The sequence below is a fragment of the Phyllobates terribilis genome, unplaced genomic scaffold (assembly GCF_046119375.1).
Source record: "Phyllobates terribilis strain yellow unplaced genomic scaffold, ASM4611937v1 Scaffold_737__1_contigs__length_740118, whole genome shotgun sequence".
NCBI lineage: Eukaryota > Metazoa > Chordata > Amphibia > Anura > Dendrobatidae > Phyllobates > Phyllobates terribilis.
The window spans coordinates 498757-513142 of record NW_027363497.1 but is presented as its reverse complement, the minus strand read 5'-3'; the positions used below and the strand labels follow the sequence as shown (position 1 = coordinate 513142).

The 14386-nt window shown below is 45.4% G+C and overlaps 11 non-coding genes across 11 annotated transcripts; all 11 read left to right on the top strand.

The window, feature by feature from the left end:
• Window positions 1-65: 65 nt before the first annotated feature.
• LOC141238240 (U2 spliceosomal RNA) lies at window positions 66-256 on the top strand. Its single transcript, XR_012303732.1, has one exon. It is a non-coding gene; the product is annotated as a U2 spliceosomal RNA (small nuclear RNA).
• A 1120-nt stretch (window positions 257-1376) lies between these two features.
• Window positions 1377-1567, top strand: LOC141238239 (U2 spliceosomal RNA). Its single transcript, XR_012303731.1, has one exon. It is a non-coding gene; the product is annotated as a U2 spliceosomal RNA (small nuclear RNA).
• Window positions 1568-2686: 1119 nt separating this feature from the next.
• Window positions 2687-2877, top strand: LOC141238238 (U2 spliceosomal RNA). The gene has a single exon (XR_012303730.1). It is a non-coding gene; the product is annotated as a U2 spliceosomal RNA (small nuclear RNA).
• Window positions 2878-3995: 1118 nt separating this feature from the next.
• Window positions 3996-4186, top strand: LOC141238456 (U2 spliceosomal RNA). Its single transcript, XR_012303940.1, has one exon. It is a non-coding gene; the product is annotated as a U2 spliceosomal RNA (small nuclear RNA).
• Window positions 4187-5308: 1122 nt separating this feature from the next.
• On the top strand, window positions 5309-5499 carry LOC141238237 (U2 spliceosomal RNA). The gene has a single exon (XR_012303729.1). It is a non-coding gene; the product is annotated as a U2 spliceosomal RNA (small nuclear RNA).
• A 1118-nt stretch (window positions 5500-6617) lies between these two features.
• LOC141238234 (U2 spliceosomal RNA) lies at window positions 6618-6808 on the top strand. Its single transcript, XR_012303727.1, has one exon. It is a non-coding gene; the product is annotated as a U2 spliceosomal RNA (small nuclear RNA).
• Window positions 6809-7922: 1114 nt separating this feature from the next.
• Window positions 7923-8113, top strand: LOC141238233 (U2 spliceosomal RNA). The gene has a single exon (XR_012303726.1). It is a non-coding gene; the product is annotated as a U2 spliceosomal RNA (small nuclear RNA).
• Window positions 8114-9238: 1125 nt separating this feature from the next.
• Window positions 9239-9429, top strand: LOC141238232 (U2 spliceosomal RNA). Its single transcript, XR_012303725.1, has one exon. It is a non-coding gene; the product is annotated as a U2 spliceosomal RNA (small nuclear RNA).
• A 1126-nt stretch (window positions 9430-10555) lies between these two features.
• On the top strand, window positions 10556-10746 carry LOC141238470 (U2 spliceosomal RNA). Its single transcript, XR_012303953.1, has one exon. It is a non-coding gene; the product is annotated as a U2 spliceosomal RNA (small nuclear RNA).
• Window positions 10747-11870: 1124 nt separating this feature from the next.
• On the top strand, window positions 11871-12061 carry LOC141238231 (U2 spliceosomal RNA). The gene has a single exon (XR_012303724.1). It is a non-coding gene; the product is annotated as a U2 spliceosomal RNA (small nuclear RNA).
• Window positions 12062-13237: 1176 nt separating this feature from the next.
• Window positions 13238-13428, top strand: LOC141238230 (U2 spliceosomal RNA). Its single transcript, XR_012303723.1, has one exon. It is a non-coding gene; the product is annotated as a U2 spliceosomal RNA (small nuclear RNA).
• The last annotated feature ends 958 nt before the right edge of the window (window positions 13429-14386 follow it).

Genomic DNA, 14386 nt, shown 5'->3' with positions numbered 1-14386 from the left:
CCATCTCCACAAATGGACTTTTCAGAATCCTTGGGTGGCACCGTAGTCGGAAACCAATTCTGGTTATCGCTTCTCGGCCTTTTGGCTAAGATCAAGTGTAGTATCTGTTCTTATCAGTTTAATATCTGATACGTCCCCTATCTGGGGACCATATATTAAATGGATTTTTAGAACAGGGAGATGGAAAAAGAGCTTGCTCTGTCCACTCCACGCATTGACCTGGTATTGCAGTATCTCCAGGACCGGTGCACCCCTTCTTTAATGCAGTTTCTAAAATCAGAAAGAATTGAATTCAATGCTTTTTGTTCATTTGGCTTGTTTGTCGGATTTTGGGATGGACTCTTTGGCTTTGCTTTTCTTCTCCTCATTGGATTTTTCATGTTAAAAGTTGCAGAAGCCAGGTGACAAGCTCATTTTGGTTCAACTTCAGCAACTGTGCATTGCATTGCCATGTAATGTAATGCAATGCTATCTATCTAGCTCTCCCTCTATACTTCCTTTTGGATAAACAGACATATTAGGCAAGCATTTTGGAGCTTTCACCTAAATAACTACAGGTGGTGAGATAAGCTGCACAATATAATTGACCTTTCAGTATATTGTTGCACACACACCATCTATTTAGCAAATGCCCTTGTTATCAACAGCAGCCTTTTAAACTCACCTGAGCTAACAGGTATGTGAGCTGGTTACTCTGCTGCGCTTAAAATTTCTTTTTTGGTTTGCTACAATGCCTTTTCTGAAACGTTGTCTCCCTCTGCTGGAACACTGACTTCTTTCATTTAATGCCTGCAGACTATAAAAGAGAAACCAACCCAAAAAGTTTGGTTGATTAGTCTGTGGCATTCTTTTAAACTGTTGCTTATGGCGGTCTCTGTGAGCTTCTCAGTGACATTCAGCCATCCAGGTATCCCGCCTGCAGTAGACGGAATGTGGCAATGGAACGCTGGCTGCGCGTGTCATAATAGGCTCTGAGCCTTTATATACCTGCGCACAGCAGCAGCCACCTTCAGTCTGCTGCTGGACAGCCAGCAGCAGCAGCAGCAGCAGGAGAGGTAATTAATCAGCAACCCTCCTGCTAAGGGTAGACAGCTGCTCGTTCCACCCCCCCCCCCCGCCTTAATTGGTTCTCCTCCCTTCCAACGGTGTTGAGGCGGGTGGGAACAGCCGGGGGTTGAGGGTACTGTGCTAAAAGAGGTGGAGTTATGCAGATCTAAAACGCGTGGATTGCAGCAGCAGCAAGCCGAAAAGTGCAGGCATGTGAGGGATCTAGAGGTTGACAGCATGTCTTCTTAACGGGAGTCCAGGTGGCCATCTCCACAAATGGACTTTTCAGAATCCTTGGGTGGCACCGTAGTCGGAAACCAATTCTGGTTATCGCTTCTCGGCCTTTTGGCTAAGATCAAGTGTAGTATCTGTTCTTATCAGTTTAATATCTGATACGTCCCCTATCTGGGGACCATATATTAAATGGATTTTTAGAACAGGGAGATGGAAAAAGAGCTTGCTCTGTCCACTCCACGCATTGACCTGGTATTGCAGTATCTCCAGGACCGGTGCACCCCTTCTTTAATGCAGTTTCTAAAATCAGAAAGAATTGAATTCAATGCTTTTTGTTCATTTGGCTTGTTTGTCGGATTTTGGGATGGACTCTTTGGCTTTGCTTTTCTTCTCCTCATTGGATTTTTCATGTTAAAAGTTGCAGAAGCCAGATGACAAGCTCATTTTGGTTCAACTTCAGCAACTGTGCATTGCATTGCCATGTAATGTAATGCAATGCTATCTATCTAGCTCTCCCTCTATACTTCCTTTTGGATAAACAGACATATTAGGCAAGCATTTTGGAGCTTTCACCTAAATAACTACAGGTGGTGAGATAAGCTGCACAATATAATTGACCTTTCAGTATATTGTTGCACACACACCATCTATTTAGCAAATGCCCTTGTTATCAACAGCAGCCTTTTAAACTCACCTGAGCTAACAGGTATGTGAGCTGGTTACTCTGCTGCGCTTAAAATTTCTTTTTTGGTTTGCTACAATGCCTTTTCTGAAACGTTGTCTCCCTCTGCTGGAACACTGACTTCTTTCATTTAATGCCTGCAGACTATAAAAGAGAAACCAACCCAAAAAGTTTGGTTGATTAGTCTGTGGCATTCTTTTAAACTGTTGCTTATGGCGGTCTCTGTGAGCTTCTCAGTGACATTCAGCCATCCAGGTATCCCGCCTGCAGTAGACGGAATGTGGCAATGGAACGCTGGCTGCGCGTGTCATAATAGGCTCTGAGCCTTTATATACCTGCGCACAGCAGCAGCCACCTTCAGTCTGCTGATGGACAGCCAGCAGTAGCAGCAGCAGCAGGAGAGGTAATTAATCAGCAACCCTCCTGCTAAGGGTAGACAGCTGCTCGTTCCACCCCCCCCCCCGCCTTAATTGGTTCTCCTCCCTTCCAACGGTGTTGAGGCGGGTGGGAACAGCCGCAGGTTGAGGGTACTGTGCTAAAAGAGGTGGAGTTATGCAGATCTAAAACGCGTGGATTGCAGCAGCAGCAAGCCGAAAAGTGCAGGCATGTGAGGGATCTAGAGGTTGACAGCATGTCTTCTTAACGGGAGTCCAGGTGGCCATCTCCACAAATGGACTTTTCAGAATCCTTGGGTGGCACCGTAGTCGGAAACCAATTCTGGTTATCGCTTCTCGGCCTTTTGGCTAAGATCAAGTGTAGTATCTGTTCTTATCAGTTTAATATCTGATACGTCCCCTATCTGGGGACCATATATTAAATGGATTTTTAGAACAGGGAGATGGAAAAAGAGCTTGCTCTGTCCACTCCACGCATTGACCTGGTATTGCAGTATCTCCAGGACCGGTGCACCCCTTCTTTAATGCAGTTTCTAAAATCAGAAAGAATTGAATTCAATGCTTTTTGTTCATTTGGCTTGTTTGTCGGATTTTGGGATGGACTCTTTGGCTTTGCTTTTCTTCTCCTCATTGGATTTTTCATGTTAAAAGTTGCAGAAGCCAGATGACAAGCTCATTTTGGTTCAACTTCAGCAACTGTGCATTGCATTGCCATGTAATGTAATGCAATGCTATCTATCTAGCTCTCCCTCTATACTTCCTTTTGGATAAACAGACATATTAGGCAAGCATTTTGGAGCTTTCACCTAAATAACTACAGGTGGTGAGATAAGCTGCACAATATAATTGACCTTTCAGTATATTGTTGCACACACACCATCTATTTAGCAAATGCCCTTGTTATCAACAGCAGCCTTTTAAACTCACCTGAGCTAACAGGTATGTGAGCTGGTTACTCTGCTGCGCTTAAAATTTCTTTTTTGGTTTGCTACAATGCCTTTTCTGAAACGTTGTCTCCCTCTGCTGGAACACTGACTTCTTTCATTTAATGCCTGCAGACTATAAAAGAGAAACCAACCCAAAAAGTTTGGTTGATTAGTCTGTGGCATTCTTTTAAACTGTTGCTTATGGCGGTCTCTGTGAGCTTCTCAGTGACATTCAGCCATCCAGGTATCCCGCCTGCAGTAGACGGAATGTGGCAATGGAACGCTGGCTGCGCGTGTCATAATAGGCTCTGAGCCTTTATATACCTGCGCACAGCAGCAGCCACCTTCAGTCTGCTGCTGGACAGCCAGCAGCAGCAGCAGCAGCAGGAGAGGTAATTAATCAGCAACCCTCCTGCTAAGGGTAGACAGCTGCTCGTTCCACCCCCCCCCCGCCTTAATTGGTTCTCCTCCCTTCCAACGGTGTTGAGGCGGGTGGGAACAGCCGGGGGTTGAGGGTACTGTGCTAAAAGAGGTGGAGTTATGCAGATCTAAAACGCGTGGATTGCAGCAGCAGCAAGCCGAAAAGTGCAGGCATGTGAGGGATCTAGAGGTTGACAGCATGTCTTCTTAACGGGAGTCCAGGTGGCCATCTCCACAAATGGACTTTTCAGAATCCTTGGGTGGCACCGTAGTCGGAAACCAATTCTGGTTATCGCTTCTCGGCCTTTTGGCTAAGATCAAGTGTAGTATCTGTACTTATCAGTTTAATATCTGATACGTCCCCTATCTGGGGACCATATATTAAATGGATTTTTAGAACAGGGAGATGGAAAAAGAGCTTGCTCTGTCCACTCCACGCATTGACCTGGTATTGCAGTATCTCCAGGACCGGTGCACCCCTTCTTTAATGCAGTTTCTAAAATCAGAAAGAATTGAATTCAATGCTTTTTGTTCATTTGGCTTGTTTGTCGGATTTTGGGATGGACTCTTTGGCTTTGCTTTTCTTCTCCTCATTGGATTTTTCATGTTAAAAGTTGCAGAAGCCAGATGACAAGCTCATTTTGGTTCAACTTCAGCAACTGTGCATTGCATTGCCATGTAATGTAATGCAATGCTATCTATCTAGCTCTCCCTCTATACTTCCTTTTGGATAAACAGACATATTAGGCAAGCATTTTGGAGCTTTCACCTAAATAACTACAGGTGGTGAGATAAGCTGCAAAATATAATTGACCTTTCAGTATATTGTTGCACACACACCATCTATTTAGCAAATGCCCTTGTTATCAACAGCAGCCTTTTAAACTCACCTGAGCTAACAGGTATGTGAGCTGGTTACTCTGCTGCGCTTAAAATTTCTTTTTTGGTTTGCTACAATGCCTTTTCTGAAACGTTGTCTCCCTCTGCTGGAACACTGACTTCTTTCATTTAATGCCTGCAGAGTATAAAAGAGAAACCAACCCAAAAAGTTTGGTTGATTAGTCTGTGGCATTCTTTTAAACTGTTGCTTATGGCGGTCTCTGTGAGCTTCTCAGTGACATTCAGCCATCCAGGTATCCCGCCTGCAGTAGACGGAATGTGGCAATGGAACGCTGGCTGCGCGTGTCATAATAGGCTCTGAGCCTTTATATACCTGCGCACAGCAGCAGCCACCTTCAGTCTGCTGCTGGACAGCCAGCAGCAGCAGCAGCAGCAGGAGAGGTAATTAATCAGCAACCCTCCTGCTAAGGGTAGACAGCTGCTCGTTCCACCCCCCCCCCCCCCGCCTTAATTGGTTCTCCTCCCTTCCAACGGTGTTGAGGCGGGTGGGAACAGCCGGGGGTTGAGGGTACTGTGCTAAAAGAGGTGGAGTTATGCAGATCTAAAACGCGTGGATTGCAGCAGCAGCAAGCCGAAAAGTGCAGGCATGTGAGGGATCTAGAGGTTGACAGCATGTCTTCTTAACGGGAGTCCAGGTGGCCATCTCCACAAATGGACTTTTCAGAATCCTTGGGTGGCACCGTAGTCGGAAACCAATTCTGGTTATCGCTTCTCGGCCTTTTGGCTAAGATCAAGTGTAGTATCTGTTCTTATCAGTTTAATATCTGATACGTCCCCTATCTGGGGACCATATATTAAATGGATTTTTAGAACAGGGAGATGGAAAAAGAGCTTGCTCTGTCCACTCCACGCATTGACCTGGTATTGCAGTATCTCCAGGACCGGTGCACCCCTTCTTTAATGCAGTTTCTAAAATCAGAAAGAATTGAATTCAATGCTTTTTGTTCATTTGGCTTGTTTGTCGGATTTTGGGATGGACTCTTTGGCTTTGCTTTTCTTCTCCTCATTGGATTTTTCATGTTAAAAGTTGCAGAAGCCAGATGACAAGCTCATTTTGGTTCAACTTCAGCAACTGTGCATTGCATTGCCATGTAATGTAATGCAATGCTATCTATCTAGCTCTCCCTCTATACTTCCTTTTGGATAAACAGACATATTAGGCAAGCATTTTGGAGCTTTCACCTAAATAACTACAGGTGGTGAGATAAGCTGCACAATATAATTGACCTTTCAGTATATTGTTGCACACACACCATCTATTTAGCAAATGCCCTTGTTATCAACAGCAGCCTTTTAAACTCACCTGAGCTAACAGGTATGTGAGCTGGTTACTCTGCTGCGCTTAAAATTTCTTTTTTGGTTTGCTACAATGCCTTTTCTGAAACGTTGTCTCCCTCTGCTGGAACACTGACTTCTTTCATTTAATGCCTGCAGACTATAAAAGAGAAATCAACCCAAAAAGTTTGGTTGATTAGTCTGTGGCATTCTTTTAAACTGTTGCTTATGGCGGTCTCTGTGAGCTTCTCAGTGACATTCAGCCATCCAGGTATCCCGCCTGCAGTAGACGGAATGTGGCAATGGAACGCTGGCTGCGCGTGTCATAATAGGCTCTGAGCCTTTATATACCTGCGCACAGCAGCAGCCACCTTCAGTCTGCTGCTGGACAGCCAGCAGCAGCAGCAGCAGCAGGAGAGGTAATTAATCAGCAACCCTCCTGCTAAGGGTAGACAGCTGCTCGTTCCACCCCCCCCCCGCCTTAATTGGTTCTCCTCCCTTCCAACGGTGTTGAGGCGGGTGGGAACAGCCGGGGGTTGAGGGTACTGTGCTAAAAGAGGTGGAGTTATGCAGATCTAAAACGCGTGGATTGCAGCAGCAGCAAGCCGAAAAGTGCAGGCATGTGAGGGATGTAGAGGTTGACAGCATGTCTTCTTAACGGGAGTCCAGGTGGCCATCTCCACAAATGGACTTTTCAGAATCCTTGGGTGGCACCGTAGTCGGAAACCAATTCTGGTTATCGCTTCTCGGCCTTTTGGCTAAGATCAAGTGTAGTATCTGTTCTTATCAGTTTAATATCTGATACGTCCCCTATCTGGGGACCATATATTAAATGGATTTTTAGAACAGGGAGATGGAAAAAGAGCTTGCTCTGTCCACTCCACGCATTGACCTGGTATTGCAGTATCTCCAGGACCGGTGCACCCCTTCTTTAATGCAGTTTCTAAAATCAGAAAGAATTGAATTCAATGCTTTTTGTTCATTTGGCTTGTTTGTCGGATTTTGGGATGGACTCTTTGGCTTTGCTTTTCTTCTCCTCATTGGATTTTTCATGTTAAAAGTTGCAGAAGCCAGATGACAAGCTCATTTTGGTTCAACTTCAGCAACTGTGCATTGCATTGCCATGTAATGTAATGCAATGCTATCTATCTAGCTCTCCCTCTATACTTCCTTTTGGATAAACAGACATATTAGGCAAGCATTTTGGAGCTTTCACCTAAATAACTACAGGTGGTGAGATAAGCTGCACAATATAATTGACCTTTCAGTATATTGTTGCACACACACCATCTATTTAGCAAATGCCCTTGTTATCAACAGCAGCCTTTTAAACTCACCTGAGCTAACAGGTATGTGAGCTGGTTACTCTGCTGCGCTTAAAATTTCTTTTTTGGTTTGCTACAATGCCTTTTCTGAAACGTTGTCTCCCTCTGCTGGAACACTGACTTCTTTCATTTAATGCCTGCAGACTATAAAAGAGAAACCAACCCAAAAAGTTTGGTTGATTAGTCTGTGGCATTCTTTTAAACTGTTGCTTATGGCGGTCTCTGTGAGCTTCTCAGTGACATTCAGCCATCCAGGTATCCCGCCTGCAGTAGACGGAATGTGGCAATGGAACGCTGGCTGCGCGTGTCATAATAGGCTCTGAGCCTTTATATACCTGCGCACAGCAGCAGCCACCTTCAGTCTGCTGCTGGACAGCCAGCAGCAGCAGCAGGAGAGGTAATTAATCAGCAACCCTCCTGCTAAGGGTAGACAGCTGCTCGTTCCACCCCCCCCCCCCGCCTTAATTGGTTCTCCTCCCTTCCAACGGTGTTGAGGCGGGTGGGAACAGCCGGGGGTTGAGGGTACTGTGCTAAAAGAGGTGGAGTTATGCAGATCTAAAACGCGTGGATTGCAGCAGCAGCAAGCCGAAAAGTGCAGGCATGTGAGGGATCTAGAGGTTGACAGCATGTCTTCTTAACGGGAGTCCAGGTGGCCATCTCCACAAATGGACTTTTCAGAATCCTTGGGTGGCACCGTAGTCGGAAACCAATTCTGGTTATCGCTTCTCGGCCTTTTGGCTAAGATCAAGTGTAGTATCTGTTCTTATCAGTTTAATATCTGATACGTCCCCTATCTGGGGACCATATATTAAATGGATTTTTAGAACAGGGAGATGGAAAAAGAGCTTGCTCTGTCCACTCCACGCATTGACCTGGTATTGCAGTATCTCCAGGACCGGTGCACCCCTTCTTTAATGCAGTTTCTAAAATCAGAAAGAATTGAATTCAATGCTTTTTGTTCATTTGGCTTGTTTGTCGGATTTTGGGATGGACTCTTTGGCTTTGCTTTTCTTCTCCTCATTGGATTTTTCATGTTAAAAGTTGCAGAAGCCAGATGACAAGCTCATTTTGGTTCAACTTCAGCAACTGTGCATTGCATTGCCATGTAATGTAATGCAATGCTATCTATCTAGCTCTCCCTCTATACTTCCTTTTGGATAAACAGACATATTAGGCAAGCATTTTGGAGCTTTCACCTAAATAACTACAGGTGGTGAGATAAGCTGCAAAATATAATTGACGTTTCAGTATATTGTTGCACACACACCATCTATTTAGCAAATGCCCTTGTTATCAACAGCAGCCTTTTAAACTCACCTGAGCTAACAGGTATGTGAGCTGGTTACTCTGCTGCGCTTAAAATTCCTTTTTTGGTTTGCTACAATGCCTTTTCTGAAATGTTGTCTCCCTCTGCTGGAACACTGACTTCTTTCATTTAATGACTGCAGACTATAAAAGAGAAACCAACCCAAAAAGTTTGGTTGATTAGTCTGTGGCATTCTTTTAAACTGTTGCTTATGGCGGTCTCTGTGAGCTTCTCAGTGACATTCAGCCATCCAGGTATCCCGCCTGCAGTAGACGGAATGTGGCAATGGAACGCTGGCTGCGCGTGTCATAATAGGCTCTGAGCCTTTATATACCTGCGCACAGCAGCAGCCACCTTCAGTCTGCTGCTGGACAGCCAGCAGCAGCAGCAGCAGCAGGAGAGGTAATTAATCAGCAACCCTCCTGCTAAGGGTAGACAGCTGCTCGTTCCACCCCCCCCCCCCCCGCCGCCTAAATTGGTTCTCCTCCCTTCCAACGGTGTTGAGGCGGGTGGGAACAGCCGGGGGTTGAGGGTACTGTGCTAAAAGAGGTGGAGTTATGCAGATCTAAAACGCGTGGATTGCAGCAGCAGCAAGCCGAAAAGTGCAGGCATGTGAGGGATCTAGAGGTTGACAGCATGTCTTCTTAACGGGAGTCCAGGTGGCCATCTCCACAAATGGACTTTTCAGAATCCTTGGGTGGCACCGTAGTCGGAAACCAATTCTGGTTATCGCTTCTCGGCCTTTTGGCTAAGATCAAGTGTAGTATCTGTTCTTATCAGTTTAATATCTGATACGTCCCCTATCTGGGGACCATATATTAAATGGATTTTTAGAACAGGGAGATGGAAAAAGAGCTTGCTCTGTCCACTCCACGCATTGACCTGGTATTGCAGTATCTCCAGGACCGGTGCACCCCTTCTTTAATGCAGTTTCTAAAATCAGAAAGAATTGAATTCAATGCTTTTTGTTCATTTGGCTTGTTTGTCGGATTTTGGGATGGACTCTTTGGCTTTGCTTTTATTCTCCTCATTGGATTTTTCATGTTAAAAGTTGCAGAAGCCAGATGACAAGCTCATTTTGGTTCAACTTCAGCAACTGTGCATTGCATTGCATTGTAATGTAATGCAATGCTATCTATCTAGCTCTCCCTCTATACTTCCTTTTGGATAAACAGACATATTAGGCAAGCATTTTGGAGCTTTCACCTAAATAACTACAGGTGGTGAGATAAGCTGCACAATATAATTGACCTTTCAGTATATTGTTGCACACACACCATCTATTTAGCAAATGCCCTTGTTATCAACAGCAGCCTTTTAAACTCACCTGAGCTAACAGGTATGTGAGCTGGTTACTCTGCTGCGCTTAAAATTTCTTTTTTGGTTTGCTACAATGCCTTTTCTGAAATGTTGTCTCCCTCTGCTGGAACACTGACTTCTTTCATTTAATGCCTGCAGACTATAAAAGAGAAACCAACCCAAAAAGTTTGGTTGATTAGTCTGTGGCATTCTTTTAAACTGTTGCTTATGGCGGTCTCTGTGAGCTTCTCAGTGACATTCAGCCATCCAGGTATCCCGCCTGCAGTAGACGGAATGTGGCAATGGAACGCTGGCTGCGCGTGTCATAATAGGCTCTGAGCCTTTATATACCTGCGCACAGCAGCAGCCACCTTCAGTCTGCTGCTGGACAGCCAGCAGCAGCAGCAGCAGCAGCAGGAGAGGTAATTAATCAGCAACCCTCCTGCTAAGGGTAGACAGCTGCTCGTTCCACCCCCCCCCCCCGCCGCCTAAAATGGTTCTCCTCCCTTCCAACGGTGTTGAGGCGGGTGGGAACAGCCGGGGGTTGAGGGTACTGTGCTAAAAGAGGTGGAGTTATGCAGATCTAAAACGCGTGGATTGCAGCAGCAGCAAGCCGAAAAGTGCAGGCATGTGAGGGATCTAGAGGTTGACAGCATGTCTTCTTAACGGGAGTCCAGGTGGCCATCTCCACAAATGGACTTTTCAGAATCCTTGGGTGGCACCGTAGTCGGAAACCAATTCTGGTTATCGCTTCTCGGCCTTTTGGCTAAGATCAAGTGTAGTATCTGTTCTCATCAGTTTAATATCTGATACGTCCCCTATCTGGGGACCATATATTAAATGGATTTTTAGAACAGGGAGATGGAAAAAGAGCTTGCTCTGTCCACTCCACGCATTGACCTGGTATTGCAGTATCTCCAGGACCGGTGCACCCCTTCTTTAATGCAGTTTCTAAAATCAGAAAGAATTGAATTCAATGCTTTTTGTTCATTTGGCTTGTTTGTCGGATTTTGGGATGGACTCTTTGGCTTTGCTTTTCTTCTCCTCATTGGATTTTTCATGTTAAAAGTTGCAGAAGCCAGATGACAAGCTCATTTTGGTTCAACTTCAGCAACTGTGCATTGCATTGCCATGTAATGTAATGCAATGCTATCTATCTAGCTCTCCCTCTATACTTCCTTTTGGATAAACAGACATATTAGGCAAGCATTTTGGAGCTTTCACCTAAATAACTACAGGTGGTGAGATAAGCTGCACAATATAATTGACCTTTCAGTATATTGTTGCACACACACCATCTATTTAGCAAATGCCCTTGTTATCAACAGCAGCCTTTTAAACTCACCTGAGCTAACAGGTATGTGAGCTGGTTACTCTGCTGCGCTTAAAATTTCTTTTTTGGTTTGCTACAATGCCTTTTCTGAAACGTTGTCTCCCTCTGCTGGAACACTGACTTCTTTCATTTAATGCCTGCAGACTATAAAAGAGAAACCAACCCAAAAAGTTTGGTTGATTAGTCTGTGGCATTCTTTTAAACTGTTGCTTATGGCGGTCTCTGTGAGCTTCTCAGTGACATTCAGCCATCCAGGTATCCCGCCTGCAGTAGACGGAATGTGGCAATGGAACGCTGGCTGCGCGTGTCATAATAGGCTCTGAGCCTTTATATACCTGCGCACAGCAGCAGCCACCTTCAGTCTGCTGCTGGACAGCCAGCAGCAGCAGCAGCAGCAGGAGAGGGAATTAATCAGCAACCCTCCTGCTAAGGGTAGACAGCTGCTCGTTCCACCCCCCCCCCCCCCCCGCCTTAATTGGTTCTCCTCCCTTCCAACGGTGTTGAGGCGGGTGGGAACAGCCGGGGGTTGAGGGTACTGTGCTAAAAGAGGTGGAGTTATGCAGATCTAAAACGCGTGGATTGCAGCAGCAGCAAGCCGAAAAGTGCAAGCATGTGAGGGATCTAGAGGTTGACAGCATGTCTTCTTAACGGGAGTCCAGGTGGCCATCTCCACAAATGGACTTTTCAGAATCCTTGGGTGGCACCGTAGTCGGAAACCAATTCTGGTTATCGCTTCTCGGCCTTTTGGCTAAGATCAAGTGTAGTATCTGTTCTTATCAGTTTAATATCTGATACGTCCCCTATCTGGGGACCATATATTAAATGGATTTTTAGAACAGGGAGATGGAAAAAGAGCTTGCTCTGTCCACTCCACGCATTGACCTGGTATTGCAGTATCTCCAGGACCGGTGCACCCCTTCTTTAATGCAGTTTCTAAAATCAGAAAGAATTGAATTCAATGCTTTTTGTTCATTTGGCTTGTTTGTCGGATTTTGGGATGGACTCTTTGGCTTTGCTTTTCTTCTCCTCATTGGATTTTTCATGTTAAAAGTTGCAGAAGCCAGATGACAAGCTCATTTTGGTTCAACTTCAGCAACTGTGCATTGCATTGCCATGTAATGTAATGCAATGCTATCTATCTAGCTCTCCCTCTATACTTCCTTTTGGATAAACAGACATATTAGGCAAGCATTTTGGAGCTTTCACCTAAATAACTACAGGTGGTGAGATAAGCTGCACAATATAATTGACCTTTCAGTATATTGTTGCACACACACCATCTATTTAGCAAATGCCCTTGTTATCAACAGCAGCCTTTTAAACTCACCTGAGCTAACAGGTATGTGAGCTGGTTACTCTGCTGCGCTTAAAATTTCTTTTTTGGTTTGCTACAATGCCTTTTCTGAAACGTTGTCTCCCTCTGCTGGAACACTGACTTCTTTCATTTAATGCCTGCAGACTATAAAAGAGAAACCAACCCAAAAAGTTTGGTTGATTAGTCTGTGGCATTCTTTTAAACTGTTGCTTATGGCGGTCTCTGTGAGCTTCTCAGTGACATTCAGCCATCCAGGTATCCCGCCTGCAGTAGACGGAATGTGGCAATGGAACGCTGGCTGCGCGTGTCATAATAGGCTCTGAGCCTTTATATACCTGCGCACAGCAGCAGCCACCTTCAGTCTGCTGCTGGACAGCCAGCAGCAGCAGCAGCAGCAGCAGGAGAGGTAATTAATCAGCAACCCTCCTGCTAAGGGTAGACAGCTGCTCGTTCCACCCCCCCCCCCGCCTTAATTGGTTCTCCTCCCTTCCAACGGTGTTGAGGTGGGTGGGAACAGCCGGGGGTTGAGGGTACTGTGCTAAAAGAGGTGGAGTTATGCAGATCTAAAACGCGTGGATTGCAGCAGCAGCAAGCCGAAGAGGTGGAGTTATGCAGATCTAAAACGCGTGGATTGCAGCAGCAGCAAGCCGAAAAGTGCAGGCATGTGAGGGATCTAGAGGTTGACAGCATGTCTTCTTAACGGGAGTCCAGGTGGCCATCTCCACAAATGGACTTTTCAGAATCCTTGGGTGGCACCGTAGTCGGAAACCAATTCTGGTTATCGCTTCTCGGCCTTTTGGCTAAGATCAAGTGTAGTATCTGTTCTTATCAGTTTAATATCTGATACGTCCCCTATCTGGGGACCATATATTAAATGGATTTTTAGAACAGGGAGATGGAAAAAGAGCTTGCTCTGTCCACTCCACGCATTGACCTGGTATTGCAGTATCTCCAGGACCGGTGCACCCCTTCTTTAATGCAGTTTCTAAAATCAGAAAGAATTGAATTCAATGCTTTTTGTTCATTTGGCTTGTTTGTCGGATTTTGGGATGGACTCTTTGGCTTTGCTTTTCTTCTCCTCATTGGATTTTTCATGTTAAAAGTTGCAGAAGCCAGATGACAAGCTCATTTTGGTTCAACTTCAGCAACTGTGCATTGCATTGCCATGTAATGTAATGCAATGCTATCTATCTAGCTCTCCCTCTATACTTCCTTTTGGATAAACAGACATATTAGGCAAGCATTTTGGAGCTTTCACCTAAATAACTACAGGTGGTGAGATAAGCTGCACAATATAATTGACCTTTCAGTATATTGTTGCACACACACCATCTATTTAGCAAATGCCCTTGTTATCAACAGCAGCCTTTTAAACTCACCTGAGCTAACAGGTATGTGAGCTGGTTACTCTGCTGCGCTTAAAATTTCTTTTTTGGTTTGCTACAATGCCTTTTCTGAAACGTTGTCTCCCTCTGCTGGAACACTGACTTCTTTCATTTAATGCCTGCAGACTATAAAAGAGAAACCAACCCAAAAAGTTTGGTTGATTAGTCTGTGGCATTCTTTTAAACTGTTGCTTATGGCGGTCTCTGTGAGCTTCTCAGTGACATTCAGCCATCCAGGTATCCCGCCTGCAGTAGACGGAATGTGGCAATGGAACGCTGGCTGCGCGTGTCATAATAGGCTCTGAGCCTTTATATACCTGCGCACAGCAGCAGCCACCTTCAGTCTGCTGCTGGACAGCCAGCAGCAGCAGCAGCAGCAGGAGAGGTAATTAATCAGCAACCCTCCTGCTAAGGGTAGACAGCTGCTCGTTCCACCCCCCCCCCCGCCTTAATTGGTTCTCCTCCCTTCCAACGGTGTTGAGGCGGGTGGGAACAGCCGGGGGTTGAGGGTACTGTGCTAAAAGAGGTGGAGTTATGCAGATCT